The 22,705-nt window shown below is 42.7% G+C and overlaps 1 protein-coding gene across 1 annotated transcript in view; it reads right to left on the bottom strand.

Annotated features, from left to right (window-relative positions):
• FAM83B (family with sequence similarity 83 member B) overlaps positions 1 to 22,705 on the bottom strand; it is a 39,199-nt gene that overhangs the window by 11,334 nt on the left and 5,160 nt on the right. The gene's annotated exons all lie outside the window — the stretch shown is intronic.

Below are 22,705 nucleotides of genomic sequence, written 5' to 3'. Positions count from 1 at the left end.
CAATAAACTACAAAAAAATTAAATTCATCAGATATTATATAAAGGGATTTAAACCCGAGCTCATTGATTTGTTACTAAAAGCTTTGTTTCATGGTTAAAATCTGTCTGTTGCCATTGTAATCTTAGGATTTTCATCTGCAAGTACATTTTTTCCATACTTAGAGGTATCTCTCATAGTTTAGATTTTAAAATAAGCCAGATAACCTTCACAAATGAAGGTGAATATACATGTCTCAGGATAATGTTGCAGGATCCAATCTGGGTCGGTCACTGGGACCAGAGTTTTAGTCTTCCGAGCTTTCGGATTCATGCTTTTGGACTAAGCCAACCATCAACACACCCAATCAACATCTAAAAAGCCACATACAACAGGCATTGCAAATACCACACAGAGAACACCACACATTCTGCTAGAGAACTTCCCTCAGGATGGGGCCACAGCAGAAGTCCAAAAGCTGGTGGATTTTATAAGATTCCTCGGTAGAAAGTTATCTGCAGGATCCAATCTGGTTGATCACTGGGACCAGAGAGACAAAATCTCTGGTCCCAGTGATCAACCAGATTGGATCCTGCAGATAACTTTCTACTGAGGAATCTTATAAAATCCACCATACAATAAAATATGACCCACTGTTTCAGGATCAGTACCATTATAAGACAAAAACTGAGAAGTGGAAATTTTTGATATCTATTACATAGCATATTTGACGGTGACACATTTAATGTGGTTTTGAAATTTAATGTGGTTCTGCATTTACTTAAACATAAGCTATTCACATATATACAGAGTTGAAAAATATATCTATGATTAATTGCAGATGTTGCAGGTGAACACAATACTTTGGCTTTGTCCATTAATTCTTGTACTGAATTATCCCATAGTATTTGTCTGATACCATGAATTGTGAATGACATACCCCTATAGAATAAATAATTAGGAACAATGCCAATTTGACTAATCGTTTCAGTCACCTGTTTAAGCCACATACCTATAAAGGATTCATGTGGGATTTCCTGAAGCAGTCCTTCCTTGTTCTTAGAAACATATTATTTGTAACCAAAACTTAATAGCACTTAACCAAACTTTTGTTATCAAAGGGCACTGCCCAGTTTCCAAGAGATTAACTGAATTTGGACTACTGCTTGGGGCACTTCAAAAACATCTTTAAAAATTCACCTGCAAGCGTAAATGTGATCCAAATGGGAACTCCATATCAAATTTGAGATGTAATTCTGGCATTAAAAACTATTATTGCTGCAGGAACATTTTCTTTCTTTTGAGTAAAAATACTGAAGCGAGGCCATCATAGTAGATTTTGCTTTCAAACATTTTGCCTTACAATGATGTTGCCAAGTTAGAGCATGGTTAAATAAAATGCCAAATAACTAAAATTCTCAAGTTGTCTGATTATACGATCTTGAATTTTCCAAACAGACCTTTTCACTTTTTTCCCAAAAACCAAAATCTTATTTTTATCATAATTAATCTGCAATAGGTTTTCCTGACAATACAATATTTCAGGTCCAATTTAATAGATTAAAGAACGGCATCATTCATAAATATTAATGCATAAATTTTCCTTTTAGCTAATAATGGACAAAGTCCCTCAACCTGACTTAGTGTGATCTTCAGTTCATCAAGGCAAAAGTTAAATGATGTAGAGGCCAGGATGCAACCTTCTCACTCTGTTTGTTATTTCATTGAAATGCCAGCTAAGGGAAACTTTTATGTTTTATCTAAATTGCATTATACTATCTTAATATGGTACCCTCATTAGATATGTAAAATGCCTGTCAGGAACCAAATTCTTTAGTCCAAAGTTTGGTTCTGTTAACAAATCAAATAACCTGAAGTTTAAAGCAGTTAAAACATGCATAAATAAAACTACCAAGCGTTTTTATGCCTCACACATTTTAGAAGTGCAAACATAAAAGTATCTAATTAATGAAAAGTGGAACTGAAATAAGTTTTTAAAACCTGCTTAAATATCTACCACAACCAACTTTAAATTGGCCTATTATTAAATAATCACTTTCTTCTTTATGCAGGAGAGCAACCTGAGTTAATTTCTGAAGTCTTGCATCAAAACATTAAGGGTATTTTTTTAAATCACTGAGAGCTAATTCTAGCAAGCACCTGACTTCATTATCATTAATTTGGCACCCAAACTGATGTTCATGTACACGATTGCAGTGTAAGCTAGCCAGCTGACAAGGATAATATACTTATTAATTAAGAATAATATAGACTAAGACTAACATTACTATAATTGTTTATTTTGAAGTATCAGAAGGCTCTTTAGATTAACAGTTAAGACAAAGTATCTTGATGAAGTCATGCAATTCCATGATTTTTGTTATGTGGTTGGTAGTAGTAAATGAATGAAGCATTTTATGAAAGCAGGAAATTGCTGCAAAAATAGCATTATTTTAAATTATGGAATCATAGAATGCTAGGATTCAAAGGGTCTCTGAAAATCTTCCAGTTTAACTTCATATCTATTACAGAAATCCTGGATCACAAACACAAATTTCTGTCAAGAAAAATCTACTATTTCCTGAATAAGTCTGTTTTACTGTAGAATAGCAGTTTATATTATAGGTTTTTACCTTGATATTCACCCAAAATTTGCATCCTTCTTATCTGACCCTATTTTTTTAACAAGTCTGCCCTATGTTTCATACGATAGCCCCCCAGGTACTTGAAGAGAACAGTCATATCTCCTTGCAATCTTCTCACTTCTCACTTTCTAATTGTATCTTGCATATTTTTCCTTCCAGGGTCCCTACCATGTGGTTAAGAGACTGGAGCATGTTCACAGGAGAGAAAGCAGAAAGCAACGCTTTTTTTAATTTGTGGAACTCTAATGTTCTAGGTCACGGGTCGGCAACCCGCAGCTCCGGAGCCGCATGCGGCTCTTTGAGCCGTCTCCTGCGGCTCCCAGTCACCCGGTGCGCGCGCACCTCTCCGAACGGGCAGAGGTGCGTGCGCACCACTCCGAACAAGAGGTGCGTGCGCACCACTCCAAAGGTTTGGAGAGCTGCGCGCGCACCTCTCTCGCACCTCCGCCCGAACACCCGTTTGGAGACCTGCTGGTGTTCGGGCGGAGGTGCGGTTTGGAGACCTGCTGGTGCCGGTTTCAGCTTTCTAAACTGGCGCCAGCAGGTCCCCAAACTGCTGTTCGGGCGGAGCTGCGCGCGCACCTCTCCAAAGGTTTGGAGAGCTGCGGGACCTGCGCGCGCAGCTCTCCAAAGGTTTGGAGAGTTGCGGGCGCCCGCAGCTCTCCAAACCTTTGGAGAGGTGCGCGCGCAGCTCCGCCCGAACACCCATGTCGAGACCTGCTGGTGTCCGAGCGGAGGTGCGGTTTGGAGACCTGCTGGTGCCGGTTTCAGCTTTCTAAATGGGCGCTAGCAGGTCTCCAAACCGCTGTTCGGGCAGAGCTGCACGCGCACCTCTCCAAAGGTTTGGAGAGCTGCGCGCGCACCTCTCTCGCACCTCCGCCCGAACACCTGTTTGGAGACCTGCTGATGTTCGGGCGGAGGTGCGGTTTGGAGACCTGCTGGTGCCGGTTTCAGCTTTCTAAACGGGCGCTAGCAGGTTTCCAAACCGTTGTTCGGGCAGAGCTGCGCACGCAGCTCTCCAAAGGTTTGGAGAGTTGCGGGCGCCCGCAGCTCTCCAAACCTTTGGAGAGCTGCGTGCGCAGCTCCGCCCGAACACCCGTGTCGAGACCTGCTGGTGTTTGAGCGGCGTTGCGGTTTGGAGACCTGCTGGTGCCAGTTTCAGCTTTCTAAACCGGCGCCAGCAGGTCTCCAAACCGCTGTTCGGGCGGAGCTGTGCGCGCACCTCTCCAAAGGTTTGGAGAGCTGCGGGTGCAGGAGACCTGCACGCGTAGGTCTCCAAACCTTTGGAGAGGTGCGCGCGCAGCTCCGCCCAAACACCCGTGTCAAAACCTGCTGGTGTTTGAGCGGAGGTGCGGTTTGGAGACCTGCTGGTGCCGGTTTAACCGGCACCAGCAGGTCTCCAAACGGGTGTTTGGGCGGCAGTTTGGAGGTCCCGGGGGTGGCTCCAGCGACGCCCGGGCTGAAGGCGGCGCTGCAACCCAGCGCCCGTCACCACGGAGACCCGTCGCCGCTGGCGTGCAGGTGCGTCCACATAAAAAAGTGGAACCGCACACGTGTATACGCGTATGCATAGAAAACAATGTTTTGCGCATGCGCAAAACATTTTGTTTTATGCGCATGCGCGTGCGTGGATGCACGCACGCGGCTCCCACTTTTTTTATGTCTGATGGAACCGGTTCCCAGTGGCTCTTTTGCTTTTTCAGGTTGCCGACCCCTGTTCTAGGTGTAGCCTGATCAACACAAAACAGACAGGAATGTTGATATGTACATTACTCTTTAACTGAAACCACTCCTTATCCTAGATCCTGAGATTACAAAATTCAAGTAGATGACACAACATTGCAAATTACAGCACAAAACATTACTGAGAATCAGTTATGCTTGCAAAAGAGGAACAAAAGTGCTGATCAGGTGCATTTTTAGGGATGAGTGAGTAAAAGAGTTGGCAAGTAATAGCCGTCCAAATATTTCAATATTACCTGGACAACCACACACTGCTCATCTCTTATCTTATCTTCATTTTCTCATACCAAAGACAAAAAGCTATTATTTTTCAATATTTTATATCTCATTTCGTTTAATGGATATATTTACCAGGAAATCTTATTTAACTAAATGATTCCTTTTTACTTATGACTGGAATTGGTTTGTTAGATTTCTGACACTGACTCAAATAAAAAATTAGTCAGCTACTCAAAACAGCCCCTACTGACTACTAGGTAGGATGGAGGCAATTATCTTAGGAAGAAAGTTTGGATATTATAACAGAATATTGATTTAAAGCAATTGTAATTGTGGACTAGATAGCTAATGATGTTGCTTTATCATCTACCCATGAGTAGACTGTGGAGTCCTAGGTGATCTCTGAGCTTAGTTGCTTGCTTGTAGATGTTTCATTACCTGAACAGGTAACATCATCAGTGCGTGAGAGAGTGCTTATAGGCAGTAGCTTGCCCTGCTAGGGTTGGTGGAAGTGAATTTTCTCCTTTGTAGCTCCTTGATTAGGATATTGTTTTCCACATGATTGCTTGTCTGATGTTAATTCTTTCTTCTCTGGGTGTTGGTTGCTGGACAAGATATGTTCTAGTCTTTGTTTCCTTCTTAGCTTCTTAATCGTCTCCTTTGAATGGTGTGTAAACAAGGTTTACACACTGTGTCCATTGATGGTTGTTTTGTCTGAATGTCACACTTCTAAGAATTCTCTAGCATTTATCTTGGTCTAGGATGCTCACAGTTTTCCAGTGGAAACTATGATCAAGTCTGTCCAATTGTGAGACTAAAGAGTTTCCATTGGGTCTTCGGACTGCTATAAGGTGTTCATGTTAATGCTCTTCTACTCTTCTGCCTGTCTGTCCTACATAGTGAGTATTACAGTCCTTGCAATACATGTTGCAGATGACTTGTACTTGAAAATGAGACCTAGCTTGATTTTTGGGGTTGGGCCTAATATAAGCCCTACCGCCAAAAATAAGCCCTACTTAAGACCCTGCCCACTCCGTCCCACCGTAGGTTTTTGGGCAGGCCAGATCGCATGCTTCCCTTCACCTTACCTACTGCTGGTGCTGCTGCTGTGAAGTGGCCTGAACGTTAAGAGAGCCGGTGACTGAGGCAAGCAGAGGGTGTCTCCTTTCTATCCCTGTCATGGACTGGGGAATCCAGCAGGCAGGCGAGGGTGGGGACTGGCCAGGGCCTCAACGAGCAGCTTCTCTCTTTCACCCTCACCCCGAAGCAGCCTCTGGAGGCCTGCACTACCCCACAGGCTTTCTTCCTCTGCGGAAGGGCAGGAATGAAAGTTGGGCATCCTGAGACATCCTACTCTGGGAGGTGACTCAGGTTTCCCTCAGTGGGTGAGGAAGGTTTTGTAAACTGCCTTTTCATTTACATGCATCATCAATATTGTAATCCGTCCCTTTATTTTTCAAAAAAAAAAATGATTTGTATTTACCACGATTAGCCTCCTTGATCACCAATGGGAAGGCGCGGTGTGAATTCTGCACATGAGCCATGGAAATACACACACTCGCCCCCTCACAGCTTATGTCACTTCCTCGCTTGGGGTACACCACTGCTTTGCAGGCGCGTCCAACTTCCCATTGGCGATCAAGGAGGCTAATTGTGGCAAATACAAATCATTTTTTGAAAAATAAAGGGACGGATTACAATATTGAAATGGAACCCAAAAAGGAAATTATTTGAATAGAAAATACATTAAAAATGATGGGAAATGAATCTGCTGTCTCACAGGTTTAAATTTGAATCATAATAGCAGGCTCCAACCTTTTATGAAGGTTCTTCAAGTGTAAATTTTCTATTAGCACAAGCAACTGTACAATTTGTCAGAAAAAAGATAGCAGAAATAGAATTATTGAGTTACGTTTTTAAAATGTGGTGTCAGAATAATATTCTGGTGTGTAGAGTTCTACTCAGATGTATGTAAGAAATCTGTTTTATTCATAAATTTGACAACATTTATAAGTGAATATTCTATAGTGCATTAATGCAATGATCATAGAATGTATTTTAAAGCTTCAAAGAAACTTTAAAAAGAATATTATATATGAGGGATCTAAGAAAGTTGCATTTTTTTTAGCACACGATCAGCATAATCATCAAACAGCACTTTAATCAAGAAGCTTTGAAATGTGGTAGGGTTTTTTTTTTATTTGCTCCATTATATGCTAGCAATAGCTGTCCTTGGGAAGTTGTGTGCTTTGTATCAAGTCAGAAAGCCAGTTTGGTGTAGTGGTTAAAGATGCTAGGCTAGAAACCAGGAGACCTTACATTCTAATTCTACCTTATGCATGAAGCCATCAGGGTAATTTTGGGCCAGTCAGTCGCTCTCTCTAAGTCAAGAAAATTACAGGGGCTTGTCCAGACAGTTGCCAGGAGTCAAGATTGGCTTGAAGGCACAAACACTCACACAAAAGATGAGCAATAAGAAAATTAGAGTGCTAATAAGACAAACCCAAGTAATTCACAGGGATTGAATCAGTATTCACTGATCACTCAATATCAGCCATGAGTCAAACTGTTAAGCTGCTAACTTTGTGCTTTTAACTATCCATGAGAAACAAGATAATACTTGAAATTATGCAGGAATGAAAACAGCATCTGGCTTTTCAGTATGAGGATTAACTTGTAAATGCATTGTGGAACATTTGTTTGGTTTTTACCATCCCATCCTATCCTATCCTATCCTATCCTATCCTATCCTATCCTATCCTATCCTATCCTATCCTATTTTTTCAGCCACTCCGCTGTGTTTCATTAGGAATCCCATAGTAAAAGTTCCTCAGACAATGAAAAAAAATGGAGGAAGAAAAAAACCCAAAAGGGAATGTGCTGTATGACATCTTGGCTGTAATTCTTTGTAAGAAATTCCAGCATCCTATGCTAAATATCAAAAATTGAAGATATTTCTCCTTCAAGTAAAGATTAAGATGCTGCGATGCACTTTATCGGCAGAAAAGTACTGAAGAGAAGACTAACTCCTCTTGCTTTGAAAATAAAATGGTTAAAGCCAACTAAAGATGTTGCATTTCACTTCATCTTGTCTATAAGACATCATAGAATAATATCTTCTACAAATTTGTAGTCCATTTTCCTTTACATATGGTTTGAAAAGTAGATGGAGAGTGGTGATGTAGAACCATGTTACCTTTATGATTCTCCAAAGTATGTCATTGGCCAAGCCAACTGATCAGAATCCTCATTTCATTGTGGATAGCACTGGGCAGCATATAAATTTAATATTGTAATTATTAATGAATAAATAAATACATTTTCTGCATGTGTATCTATCTTGATTCTCTATCAATGAAGAAGTGAAGGAAAGTATATTTCTCTGGCCTTGGCTTAGTGCTATCAGTTGCAGATTTGTCATTTATACCATGATGTGACTACACAAAGACACACACACACACACACACACACACACACACACACACGTTATTCCTACTTAAGTTAATAAATATAATTTGTTTTATTTAGCTTAAGTGAGAATGATATCTAAAAGTTAAAAAGGAGATCTAGGATTGCTTGGAAAATGTAAAAGTAAGCTTTTAAAAAGTATTAGTACTGTATAAGAATCTTGAGCCTCAGCATATTTAAACTAGAAAGAATCACATCACTGTAAAACAAATGCCTCTTAAAGCTACATAGCATCAATATTTAATGTTTTGTCATTGACTGACTATCACAAATATTTTACCATTATTTCATTTTCACACAATTTTCATTGCCTTAAAGGTAAACGTAAAGGTTCCCCCGCATATGCGTGCTAGTCGTTTCCAACTCCAGGGGCTGGTACTCATCTCCGTTTCAAAGCCGAAGAGCCAGCGCTTGTCCGAGGACGTCTCCGTGGTCATGTGGCTGGCATGACTAGACACCAAAGGCGCACGGAACGCTGTTACCTTCCCACCGGAGTGGTCCCTATTTTTCTACTTGCATTTTTACGTGCTTTCAAACTGCTAGGTTGGCAGAAGCTGGGACGAGTAACAGGCGCTCACTCTGTTATGCGGCACTCGGGATTCGACCCGCCAAACTGCTGACCTTCTGATCGACAAGCTCAGCGTCCTAACCCACTGAGCCACTGCGTCCCTTTTTTTTTTTATTGAAAAGTTTTAACATACAGTTTATCTTTAACAGTCCCCCCTCCCCCTCCCCTCTCCCTCCCTCCCTACCCCTCCCCCCCTCCCCCCCCGACTTCCCAGAGCTAAATACAAGGTATAGAAAAAAAAACAATCATAAACAACCATATACTAACAACCATAAACTCTAAAATCCATCACTCTCTAGCTTATACAGGATAATACAAACCTTAATGATATTAAATATATATAGAAAAGAAAAAAGAAAAAAAAAGGAAATAAAGAAAGAAAAAGCGAAGGAAGACTTATTCAAATGCTACATGAAACTTCTTAACCCTATATTTGTTCTGGATGTACTCAACCCATTTTCTCCATTCCATAATATAACGTTCTTGCGAGTGATCTTTCAAGTAAGCCGAAATCTTTGCCATCTCTGCCAGGTCGGAAACCTTTAAAGTCCATTCTTCTATAGTCGGCAGTTCCTCTTTCTTCCAATACTGACCTATTAAAAGTCTTGCTGCCGTGATTAAATTCAACATCAGCTTAGTGTCCACAACCGTAGCATCTGTAATTATTCCCAACAAAAAGAGTTGCGGACAAAACTTTATCCTTTGCTTGAAAATCTTCTGCATATTCCACCAAATTTTTATCCAAAAGGCCTTAACCTTTTTACAAGTCCACCATACATGAAAATATGTTGCATCTTCATCACCACACCTCCAACATTTTGGTTGATAATTCGGATACATACTTGCAAGCTTTTTAGGATCTAAATGCCACCTATAAAACATTTTATAAAAGTTCTCTCTTAGATTTTGAGCTTGTGTAAATTTTACATTCCTCACCCAAATCTTTTCCCACGTGTCCATTGTAATAACTTCTTGAATATTTTGGGCCCATTTTATCATACAATCCTTAACAAGTTCTGTTTCTGAGTCAATCTCTATCAATGCAAGATATATCCGTTTAATATGTGCTGGACCCTGATTTCTGATTTGCTTTATCAGATTTTCATCAGTCATTGTAAAACCATTTTTCTGATCTTAACATAAACAACCACTCCGTTTTTCTTATTCATTGCTGAGGCAACGAATTGCGTACCCAATCTTGAATTCAGTAAAAGCTTTTGGTCCATAGCCCTAATATGCGTTTCTTGCAAACATATAACATCAGTCTTAAATTGTTTTAAATATTGAAAAACTTTCTTCCTCTTCTGAGGCGAATTTAATCCATTAACAGTCCAAGTTAAAAATTTAGTCGCCATACTTGTCGCCCCGAAGCTTCTGGAGCACCTCTCCAATGGCCCTGTCTCCTTTAGGCCGCGCTCCTCCCACTGCCTCGCTGTAAGTGCGCTTTGAAAGTTCCATAAACTTCTGCTGGTCTTGTTCTTTTGTTTGTTTTGCTCTTTTTAAAGCAGCACGTGTCACCCTTAGCTCTCCAGCATCAGCCAACAAAGTTGTAATTTGATCCCTTCCAGCACCATCCTCCTCTGTCTGACCATCTTCAGCCTCATGAGGTTTTTCTTCACCAAATCCCTTTGCCGCTTCCAAAAGTGATAGTGGGGTTGCTTTTAAAACATTATTGTAGAAATCACGCGCCTGTGCCACAGTAACCAGGCGGTATCTTTTACCTTCATACATCGCCACCAGCCCAACTGGAATCTCCCATCTGAACCTTATATCACGTTGCTTAAGTTCCTGCACAAGAAATGCAAAGTCCTTTCTTCTCCTTAAAATCTTTGGAGGAATTTCCTTTAAGACCAAAACTTCTTGGTCAGCAACCACTACTTTAGTATCGTAGGCAGCTTGAATAACTTCATCTCTGATTTCTCTCTTTGTAAAATAAACCACCACATCTTTAGGTAGCTTCCTCTGTCTGGCAATCCATGAGTTAACACGAAAAACTTTATCCATACATCCCTTTATTTCAGATGCTGGCTGACCCAATACTGCTTCCAGGGCTTCAGAAATCAGCTGCTTTAAGTCTTCTTTAATATTTTCTTTTAAGCCTCTGATTCTAACAGCATACTGCATCTGGTGAAACTGAACAAGGCTTAACTCTCTGTCCATTTTGTCTCTTAAGTCTTCATTCTCCAATACCTTTACTTCTAGTACAGCATTTTTTTGAGTCAAATCTTCCACTTTTTCTTCCAAACCTTGCACACATTCAGCCACACTTTCCACTGTAGACAAAATGTCTACCCTCATCGCACTAAATTTCTCTTCCATCCTCTCTTCTACTGTATTCTCTCCTCCATTTTTGCCAATTTATCACCCAATGTTTCTAAAATTACCTGGGCATGTTTTTCAAGGGCATCTTGTAAATCCTTCGATGTCAATGCAGCAGGAGGAAGCAAGGCTTGCAACGATGTCTGTTGCACCGGAGAAGTTCCAGCACTCCGAAGGGTTTTTGAGGGAGGTTTAGCCGCCATCTTTTACTTTCACTTGTGACGCACTTTCACTTTAAGTTTAAAAAGTCCATTAAGCTCGAGAGTAAAAATAAAGATCCTCTTCACCTTTTCCTCTTGTACCGCTCTGCCTGCTCCTTTTATTCCAGAGTCTTTCCTTCTGGCAGGGGTGGTCGTAAACGCCTGGCTCTGCTCCAAGAAATCCGGAGCAGAGACGCTGACCAGCTGGGAGCAACCCAGGCTACGGGGGAGTTCGATCCTTCAGCCGCCCAAGCTTTAAACTCAGGCGGCCCCGGAGAACTCGACCCCTACCTGGGGCCTCACCCCCTCCTCTTCTCCCGAGGAGGGGGCTTCAAATTCACCCGAACAGCTGATCGGCGCTGTTTCGGGTGAAATCTACACAGCTGAGCCGCGGGCAGCCCGAAAAGGCTGTCTCCGGCGCTCCGCCGCCACCGGAAGTCCCCCCCACTGTGTCCCTTTTATTGCCTTACTTTCTGGTATTTGGGTTCTAACTATTTAAAAAAGCTGAGGATAACCTAAAATAAATGCATTAGGCATGGATCTTTGTTAAAACAATAATTAGCATTGAGCACTGAAAGCTCTGATAAAAGTACAGTTTTCATTACAAAAAAACCCTCCGTAACAAATGCATCAACCCAACTGGGGAGAATTCTTCAGATTGCTGCAACTCAAAACACCTGTTCTCTTTTCCTCTAGGACAGGGCTTTTCAACCAGTGGTATGGATACCACCTGTGGTACATTGGCACCTGGCGGGTGGTATGCGACCATCCTAGAAAAGTGGTAGCGGGGGAAGGGAATGAGCTGAACCAGTGGCAGCACCGCACAAGCCTGAGTGAGAGATTGCTGGACTGCAGGATTGTCACGGCTCAACAGAAGAGCCAGGATCAGCGCCAGGATCCAGCTGGGGCTCGGCACTGATCCTGGCACTTCTGAGCCCAGAAGAAGCGCTGATCAGCTGGAATGTTGCAGCATCTCCAGGGTCTTGTGATTTACATTCAGATGCTTGGCAACTGATTCATATTTATGACGGTCACAGTGTCCCAGGGTCATGTGAAGTGACCAAAACCAGCTGCAACCACCCAGCAGACGGGGGGAATAAAAACCAAACACCTCCCCCCCACCCCCACTGCCAATCCTCAACAGAAATGCTCACAACAATGAAAACCTCGGACAGGAGGAAGAGCGCTGCCGGGCGGGCCAGCAGGTGTCTTCCTCGGCTGTGGATTGGGGGGCAGTTTTTTCAGTCCCATTGTAACTTCGAACAGTCACTAAGAGAACTGTTGTAAGTCGACTACCTGTACTTCATTACTTTTTTCCTTTTTTTTTTTGGTCATCAAGTTTTTGACACCTTGCTAGGCGACTGGTGGTACTCGGATGTTGCCATATCCTAAAAATGGTACAATGGGTGAAAAGGTTCAAAAACCCTGCTGTAGGAAGCAGAAAGTACATCTTCAAATGAATTTCTGGAGCTGTGATATTTTCAGAGTAGGAAGTGGCTTTTTAGATTCCAAGCTGTTAAAGCCTGAAAACAAATAAAAAGCTAATCTGTTTGCAGTTTGCAAACTGTTGAAGAGCAAAGCAAGAACATATTGTATTACAATAATCTCGGTATGATTTCTACTTCATCCTGACAGGAGACAATCCACTTTCCTAGAAAGTCAGAGAATTGGCACAGAAGCTGAAAATCAGCAATGGAATTCTTGGCCACCACTAACACCTGATCATCCAGGAACAATGTTAGACTGGAGAATCGGATAATATGGCACAGAGATGCAAGACCATCTACTGCCATTCTGTCTCACCATACAGTTTAAATTGGAAGACAATGAGGCTGTTGCAAACACTCCTGCTTTCAAAATCTCTTATCCTGAGCAACATGTTCTTTACCCAAGTGGAGAAGGAGATATAATATTCCCTAAGCCAAGTATTTTGTATTGTTAAACAAGATGTGTCATTACTCTTAGAGCAAATAGTTTTGGGGAGAAATGCTGAATCATTTCCAGTTTCTCCTTATTCACTCTCTACGGGAACTTAACTGGCCCATAAAATCGACCCACAAAAAAAGAAGAGGAAATCCTACATCTTCTGAAAATGAACACGTGCAATGTGCATAAAAGCTTTTAATATCATTCACTTCATTTACAGACATATATTATGTATATAAATAAAAAGGGATTATAGTAAAGGTAAACTACAGTATTTATGAAAAGTAAAAAAGAACACCACTAAGAGAAAATCGAATTCTGCAACTTAGAAGCATGACATTTTTAAAGTATAACTCAGCACGTCTTTATACAGGTAATCCTCAAGTCACAAACGTAATGGAGCCTGCCAATTACATTCATAACCTGAGGATTTGTAGGGGTGAATCACATAACTTGAATGTGATCACTCCCTGCTTTTGCCCACGCATTCAAAAATCAAATGTGTGGGCCGTTAAGTACATGAGGTATCTCAGGGTGGGGAAAGCCACAGGGGGGGGCTTGTGCTTCTGACCACCCAAGGCCTCCCCTGAACCACTATTTCATGCTACTCGCTCCCACCCATCCTACCTGACCATGTCACTTACTTTACGAAAATCTCGATGATCAAGGGAGCTGTCTCTTCTCCAGCCTTTCCGCCACGGTTTCACCTTGAGCAAAGGCTTGCCGAGGCCTGCAGGGATGGGAGATTGCGTCCCTATAGGCTCCGGTTGTCTTTGCAAAAAGCCTTTGTTGCTGAAAACAGAGGGCAGAAAGGGCGTGTGTGTCCCTCAGGGACACCGTTTTTGGTGGCAAAGGCCAGCCTCTGTCACTGAGAATGGAGTCCAGGGCTGCAAAGGCCAGCCTTTGCCACCATAAACAGAGGCCTGGAGGGACCCGCGCACCCCTCCCGGCCTCCATTCTCGGCGGCAAACTCTTTTTGCAAAGATGGCAAAAGTCTTTGCAAATGAAGGGAAGGCTTTGGTACTTCAGGCCTTCTCTCTATTTGCCAAGCCTTTTGCCACAGATCTCGTCCAGGCATCTGTTTGCAGAGAACAGAGGTCTAAAGTACCATGACATCACACGAGATCAGTAGTGTGCGATCTCGCACAATCTCGCAGTACTTTAGGCCTCCATCCTCTGCAGATGCACCAAAGGTTTGACGCATTGAAGCTGGCCAAGAAACCGAAGGCTCGTTAGATCTTTGCAAGGTGAATAGGCAAGATGAATGTTGCAGTGCCTCTGTGGTCATTTGTAAGGGTGAACGACTGCCGATGTGCTGCAACATTTGTAACTTCAGGACTGTCAATAAGTACTTGGGGACGGAGGTTTATGTTGTAACTTCAAATGGTCACTAAGCGAACTGTCATAACTCAAAGATTACATGTACAGCTTTCAGAATGCATTCAGTGCCAGAGGCCCAAGTTATCTTTGAAAAAGAAAACTGTGATTTAAAATTCCAAGGCACCATTAAAAGTTTTATAGAATTATTCCATACATAAAACAAAAGGTTGAGATTCCAGAATTAACAAATGAAAAGAATGAGTTCATTTCTGAATTCATTTAAATCATCACTGACTTTCTTCCCAAGGACTCCACCAATTTCAATTTCATAATCAGTATCTCCCAAAGGTTAATTAAAACTCTCTTTTTCATGTTAGGCTGCATTTCATTGTTCCATCTGTAGGCTTTGAAATTTATTGCAAGGTGAACTTTCCAAAACTGTACACAAAATTAATTTGCTTTCAAAGGAACCCTTAAGAACACCATTATGCTTTATAAAATACTAGACATATCATAAAATACCCTAAATTTGACAATCCATTCATAGGCACAACCCTCCCTCATACACAAACACACACACACGTCCTTGCACTTTGAGAAACTCATTCAACTGGAGATTAAAAAAAAGTATGTAGAAATCCCCTGACTTAAAGAAGGAAGAAAGAGAAGGAAGAAAGAGAAGGGAAAGGTTAGGAAATTCAGAAACAGAGAGGAAGGGAGCTAATTATTTCATCACAGGGAAGAAATGAGTGGGAAATCACTTTAGAAGGCCTTGGGAATAAAATAGTACGTAGTTTGAGAAAAGAGTTTTGTGGGTCTGAGAGAAAATTATTTGGATGTGTTATTTCTATTTGGAAGAAATACATTAGAGGAATTATTTTCAGAACCCAATAATTTTAGAATAATGTATTTAGAACTGGTAAAAATAAGACTTGTGTCTTCATGGCAAGAAATGATAGGCTTAAAGAAATGTATTTCTAGCTTCACTGACATATCTTTTCTTTTAAAAAATGGGATTTTGTTGCAATTGTAAATAATTTGTTTGCTTATGCCCCAGGATTGGTATTGTGTGTCAGTGCTTCCATGCTTAAAAATTCACATGTAGCCAGAGACTACCAAAACATAGAAGATTCATGGTGAAGATCCATTACAAAATTCTCAAACACTCTAAAAACAAGACCAAGATATTATTCAACATTAAACTGAAGCATAGATGTCTCTAATCTGTGAGCCTAGTGACATAAGTACTTCATGGGAACCATGACATGTGACCAGTTTAATTAAAACATTTAATACATCTTTGAATATATCATGCACTGCTTCAAATAAAAATATATAACATCCTAGCAACAGTACAACAATTCTTCCTAACACAGCACTAATTAACATTCGCATTAACTCTCCCAATCAGCTCTTTTGTGCTTTTGAAAATTTTAAGAGTGGGGATGGAACATTTTATTATGAGGTTTTATATTTCCTTTCCTGCCTTATTTCAATATTTTTCTATTAAAAATCACAAATGAATTTAGCCAAATTTCATTGTGTGATTTCAAGATGTTGGGGATTGCCTTTAATCTGTGACTCCAGTTTGGTCATTCCTGTCTAATACAAAGAACAATGACTTTTTTTAGAACTGTCAGAATTGCAACTATAGAATTAAAAACTCTCAATTATACACTACATTTCAAAAAAAAAGGCATGTGTGTTAAACGTAAACACAAATTTAATGTCACATGTAGAATGGGCATCAGTTGCGCCAGTGGTTACAAATCTTTAACCAGTCAGGTGATGGCCAAAAGCAAACACTGCTGAACCTGGATTAAATTTAGTTTCGTTCTATTTAGTGCCTAAGAGATTTTGTCATATAATTGTTCAGTTCAATAGCAAATATCTTAATCCCTGTAACCACAGAGCTAATTTACTTGCCTGTTTTATACAAATATGGGATGTAACGTAAATATCTCATTTGTGAACTTCTGGAAAAGTAAAGTTGGCAGTGATTCCATTTCACTGCCAATTTTATTTTTCCAGGTTTTCTGACTTACATCACCTGATGATGGAGTGAACTATCAATTATTAGAAAAGCATATAAGCATGAACAAGCTAAAATTCTAGCAAAGGGAAGAGTGTCATATTACATAGTATCAGAAGTACTGGTCTATAACCATTTTCTGGTTACGGTATTTAAAATAAGGAAAACATGTTTAGAGCGCGGATCTCATAGTTGTCAATATTGATCCCCAAGGGTCAATGGGACTATGCGGGGGATTTGCTGCAGTCAGTCAGATGTTCAAACTGGATTTGGCATTTTTGCCCACCTATCGAGCCCTTCCCAAGCATTTGGATAAGGTGTGGATGTTTGATGGTGTTACAGGTATCGTTGCAGGATGTAAGACAGTAATTTGTCAATGCCAATTAAGTGTAAGTGGTGCTCCTGTGTTCTGGGATTGCACTAAAGGTGCCTATCAATATTAGTACTACCTTTGTTCTTTTTTTGCCACAGTTGTCAAATATTTATTTTTTATTTTAATCCCATTTATATCCCGCCCTTCTCTGAAGACTCAAGGCGGCTTACAATCTAAAGCACAATGTGCTTAGCAATAGCCTTCATTCTATGTGTATGCCTGCTTATTAGGGCTTTTGCCCCCGCCCCCAAGCGTCATTATTACAAAGTCAGCTTATTGCCCCCAACAATCTGGGTCCTCATTTTACCTACCTCGGAAGGATGGAAGGCTGAGTCAACCTTGAGCCTGGTGGGACGCGAACCTGCACTAATTCCAGGCAGCTGGTGTTACTTAAGGAGGCATTAGCCCACTGTTCCACCAAGGCTCTTCTATCCTCTTCTTGTTGGGCTTGATCTTTAATAACAGTTCATTATGTCTTTGTTTTCTATCTGCAACATTTACAATGTATAGACATCTTTCCTTCCCATAGTTCTGTAGCTGCTGGCCCTGGCTGCTCAGCCAACAGTCCCATTTTACACCAGATGTCCAGGAATTCCAACACTTAGCATGATCCTTAGTAGATTTGTTGACCTGGACAATGACCAAATATATTTCTGTAATTTACATCTCACCATTTTTTGTGGGAGACACACTCTTCATCTGGCTCCTCTGTTGTGATCTGTCCAGTATGGCTGAATCTCTGGCATAGCTCTCATCTTCCTCAGAGCGCACAAGCCCCACACAGTCAGCCAGATGTTTAGACTAGCTTGGGCATTTTTGTCTGCCTATCATGTCCTTCCCAAGGACCTGGGATGATGATGATGATTAGAGATTTAAACAATTTTTAGGTCTATTCTAAATATACCAAATAATTACTGAATTGGCAGACATCCAACAACTTTTTATCTTGCACCTGACTGTTTTTAAGAAAATACAGAATACATTTCTTAAATATCCTTTCAATAATGACCTGTTACCAAACTTAAGAAGCTACCACAAATGGTTTCCTTTCTTTAACAAATATGAATATAGAACACCTCATATAGCCAGAAGGAAGAGGAGATTGAATACTCAAAATGATAAACATTTTGTGTTCTACCATTTTATGAACATAACTCACAAAATGGTAGAAGCTGGCTTAGAAAAACAGAAGTATAAAATTGCATTTGCTGAAAATGCAGCTACTGTTTGAAATCATCCAGGACCGGCGATGCCTGTAATTAAATGTTAGAATACTTGTTCCAAACTCTTTAAGTTCAATAACTCATAGCTTTAACTCCCACATAGCATAAACTCTCTTTATATGATTTCTCTGAGATTTCATTCTCACCTTCTAGAGAACTGAAATGGCTGAGGCTGCAATTAGCAATCAGTATACAAAAGCTAAGATTCCAAAGTAGGAATCATACTTTTTTTGGCATACAGATAGTCCTTGATTTACAGTCACAATTGGGACCAGAATTACCATTGCTAAGCAAAGTGGTTGTTAAGTGAGTCATGCCTAATTTTATGACCTTTTTGCCAGAGTTGTTAAATGAGTCACTGCAATTGTTAAGTTAATCACACAGTCCTAAAGCATACCTGGCTTCCCCCTTGACTTTGCTTATCGGAAGCCTGCTGGGAAGGTAACAAATGACAATCACATGATCCTGGGACTCTGAAATCATCATAAATAAATGTTGGTTTCCAAGCACCAGAATTTTAATCACATGACAGTGGAATGTTGCGATAGTCATAAATGCAAGGACCACTTTTACCAGTGCTGCTGTAACTTCAAACGGTTAGTAAACAAATGGATTAGGACTACTTTTATAACAACAAATGTGTAAGAGCTGGTAGATAAGTATAATAAAGACATTTACAATTCTCAAAAGATTTTTTTACTGCTGACTTGTTATTACAGTCAGGATGGTTAAGTTATTTCAATGAAATGAATTTCCCCCAGAATAAAACGTGCCATTCACAAGATGACTATTAGATGGTATTAAACACCAATTTACAGAATGTTATCTTGCAGAATGCTCCCTATTTCTCTTGCTTACCTTTTTTTCCCTTTTCTATGCAAGACAACACCCTTTATAAAAGGACTGGGTTACAACCATGTTATATTTTTATTTTCTAAAAAGCATATGGGTGCTGTTCAGAGATACAAGTACTCTTAGAAATAGAGGCTGACACTTCATAATTCATTTTCTACTTTTTAGATTAAAAGTATGTCTTAAAATGCAAGAAGTCAGATATGAAAAGGCCCCTGACAGAATCAAGGAAGAAATCTTTAGCAATACAGGAGCCATTGGTAGAAAGCAGTAAACTTCAAATAAACAAACAAAAATCAACAAGGCAGAAAATACAAATTAAAAACCTGCTAAAAAATCAAATCAATAACATATCCAATTTTCATTGCTTCTGAATTTTATTTAAAATTAGTGTTCATTTAACACTAAATGAACAAGAGGCATTTCTGTCCATATCAACACTATATTTTCATGCCAGAGAAGTTTGGACTCCAAAAGCAGATATGTTATTTATTTTATTTTATTTTATTTTATTTTAGTTGCTTGCTTGCATGCTTGCTTGCAATGGAATCAGCTTACTTTATATCCTTGATGATAAAAATCTAATTCTTATTTGCAATTAATGGGATTACCAATTAGTTGGGAAGAAAAAAAAAAACTTAGTCCAGCCTGCTTTTCTAACTGCAGCCTGAAGTGCAGAAGACAAAAATCACCAGAAACAGCTTTCCACAGAGCTGATACTAATATTATCACTTGCCTATGAAGTAATTGAAGGTCCAGTTAAAGGGAACAGCAAAGCAATTTTAGTACCATGTACTTTCATCATGAACAATGCATCTGAAACAAATTGTTTCAGATACTGTTTCAGATACTGTTTCATCAGTTATACCTATTTAAATACAAGAAGCTTAAGATTTCATAATGATGTTCTTATATTATTTTGGATTTCAAAGATAATATATGTGCTTATGAGGAATGTGTGATGATGACACCCGCTTTATCACTTTCACATGGGCAGAACTCCAAGACAAAGGCTGAAAAACAGACTTTATAATCAATACAAATATTACCTATAAGCAGCACTGTATTTTTCTCTTTACACACCTGGTAACTCACAAGCAATTCTTCCTTTATAAATATTTATAGATAGATAGATAGAAAGATAGACAGACAGTGTATTTTAGTCTATTTATGTGATAGTACAGTATATGAGGCCATCCTTTCCTAAATGCATGTGTGCCTGTGTGTGTGTGCGACCTCATATACTACCACATAAGTAGCCCTTCAGATTAAAAAGTAAGTACAAAACTTCAGTCAGAATTAAAATTTCTTAGATCAAATCATGGTAAGGTGAATTTCACCATTCCCATCCTATTTACATGTAACTTGGGGAAATGAGAGCAATTAGGAATTTGCTGTTAGAAAAATGAAGTACCGTATATACTTGAGTATAAGCCGAATTTTTCAGCCCACTTTTTGGGCTGAAAAATTCCACTTCGGCTTATACTCCAGTCAACAAAAAAACTTACCGAGGACTTGTGCGCGGCCGAGGCTTTGGTGCTTCCGGGATCGCCCGCACCTCTCCCAAGCCACCGCCGTCCGAGACCTGCCGAAGTTTGGGGAGGTTTGGGGAGGTGCGCGCGCACCTCCCCAAACTCCGCGCCTTGCCTGCCTGCTTCTTTCCGCAGCGGAAAGAAGCAGGCAGGCAGGGCGCGGAGGAACGGAGATTTGCCGACGTTTGGGGAGGTTTGGGCGCCTCCCCAAACCTCGGCAGGTCTCCGTTCCTCCGCGCAGACCTGCCGACGTTTGGGGAGGTTTGGGCGCCTCCCCAAACCTCGGCAGGTCTCCGTTCCTCCTGCCGACCTTTGGGGAGGTTTGGGCGCCTCCCCAAACCTCCCCAGGTCTCCGTTCCTCCTGCCGACCTTTGGGGAGGTTTGGGCGCCTCCCCAAACGTCCCCAAACCTCGGCAGGTCTCCGTTCCTCCTGCCGACCTTTGGGGAGGTTTGGGCGCCTCCCCAAACCTCCCCAAACCTCGGCAGGTCTCCGTTCCTCCTGCCGACCTTTGGGGAGGTTTGGGCGCCTCCCCAAACGTCCCCAAACCTCGGCAGGTCTCCGTTCCTCCTGCCGACCTTTGGGGAGGTTTGGGCGCCTCCCCAAACCTCCCCAAACCTCGGCAGGTCTCCGTTCCTCCGCGCAGACCTGCCGACCTTTGGGGAGGTTTGGGCGCCTCCCCAAACGTCCCCAAACCTCGGCAGGTCTCCGTTCCTGTTTGGGGAGGTTTGGGCGCCTCCCCAAACCTCCCCAAACCTCGGAAGGTCTCCGTTCCTCCGCGCAGACCTGCCGACCTTTGGGGAGGTTTGGGCGCCTCCCCAAACGTCCCCAAACCTCGGCAGGTCTCCGTTCCTGTTTGGGGAGGTTTGGGCGCCTCCCCAAACCTCGGCAGGTCTCCGTTCCTCCGCGCAGACCTGCCGACCTTTGGGGAGGTTTGGGCGCCTCCCCAAACGTCCCCAAACCTCGGCAGGTCTCCGTTCCTCCGCGCAGACCTGCCGACCTTTGGGGAGGTTTGGGCGCCTCCCCAAACCTCCCCAAACAGGAACGGAGACCTGCCGAGGTTTGGGGACGTTTGGGGAGGCGCCCAAACCTCCCCAAAGGTCGGCAGGTCTGCGCGGAGGAACGGAGACCTGCCGAGGTTTGGGGAGGCGCCCAAACCTCCCCAAACAGGAACGGAGACCTGCCGAGGTTTGGGGACGTTTGGGGAGGCGCCCAAACCTCCCCAAAGGTCGGCAGGTCTGCGCGGAGGAACGGAGACCTGCCGAGGTTTGGGGAGGTTTGGGGAGGCGCCCAAACCTCCCCAAACAGGAACGGACACCTGCCGAGGTTTGGGGACGTTTGGGGAGGCGCCCAAACCTCCCCAAAGGTCGGCAGGTCTGCGCGGAGGAACGGAGACCTGCCGAGGTTTGGGGACGTTTGGGGAGGCGCCCAAACCTCCCCAAACAGGAACGGAGACCTGCCGAGGTTTGGGGACGTTTGGGGAGGCGCCCAAACCTCCCCAAAGGTCGGCAGGTCTGCGCGGAGGAACGGAGACCTGCCGAGGTTTGGGGAGGTTTGGGGAGGCGCCCAAACCTCCCCAAACAGGAACGGAGACCTGCCGAGGTTTGGGGAGGCGCCCAAACCTCCCCAAAGGTCGGCAGGTCTGCGCGGAGGAACGGAGACCTGCCGAGGTTTGGGGAGGTTTGGGGAGGCGCCCAAACCTCCCCAAACAGGAACGGAGACCTGCCGAGGTTTGGGGAGGTTTGGGGAGGCGCCCAAACCTCCCCAAACGTCGGCAGGTCTGCGCGGAGGAACGGAGACCTGCCGAGGTTTGGGGAGGTTTGGGGAGGCGCCCAAACCTCCCCAAACAGGAACGGAGACCTGCCGAGGTTTGGGGACGTTTGGGGAGGCGCCCAAACCTCCCCAAAGGTCGGCAGGTCTGCGCGGAGGAACGGAGACCTGCCGAGGTTTGGGGAGGCGCCCAAACCTCCCCAAAGGTCGGCAGGAGGAACGGAGACCTGCCGAGGTTTGGGGAGGCGCCCAAACCTCCCCAAAGGTCGGCAGGAGGAACGGAGACCTGCCGAGGTTTGGGGAGGCGCCCAAACCTCCCCAAAGGTCGGCAGGAGGAACGGAGACCTGCCGAGGTTTGGGGAGGCGCCCAAACCTCCCCAAAGGTCGGCAGGAGGAACGGAGACCTGGGGAGGTTTGGGGAGGCGCCCAAACCTCCCCAAAGGTCGGCAGGAGGAACGGAGACCTGCCGACGTTTGGGGAGGTTTGGGGAGGCGCCCAAACCTCCCCAAAGGTCGGCAGGAGGAACGGAGACCTGCCGAC

Source organism: Vipera berus, assembly GCF_964194415.1.
Source record: "Vipera berus genome assembly, chromosome: 1".
Taxonomy (NCBI): domain Eukaryota; kingdom Metazoa; phylum Chordata; class Lepidosauria; order Squamata; family Viperidae; genus Vipera; species Vipera berus.
The sequence above is the reverse complement of the archived record's forward strand: the minus strand, read 5'-3'. Positions and strand labels throughout refer to the sequence as shown.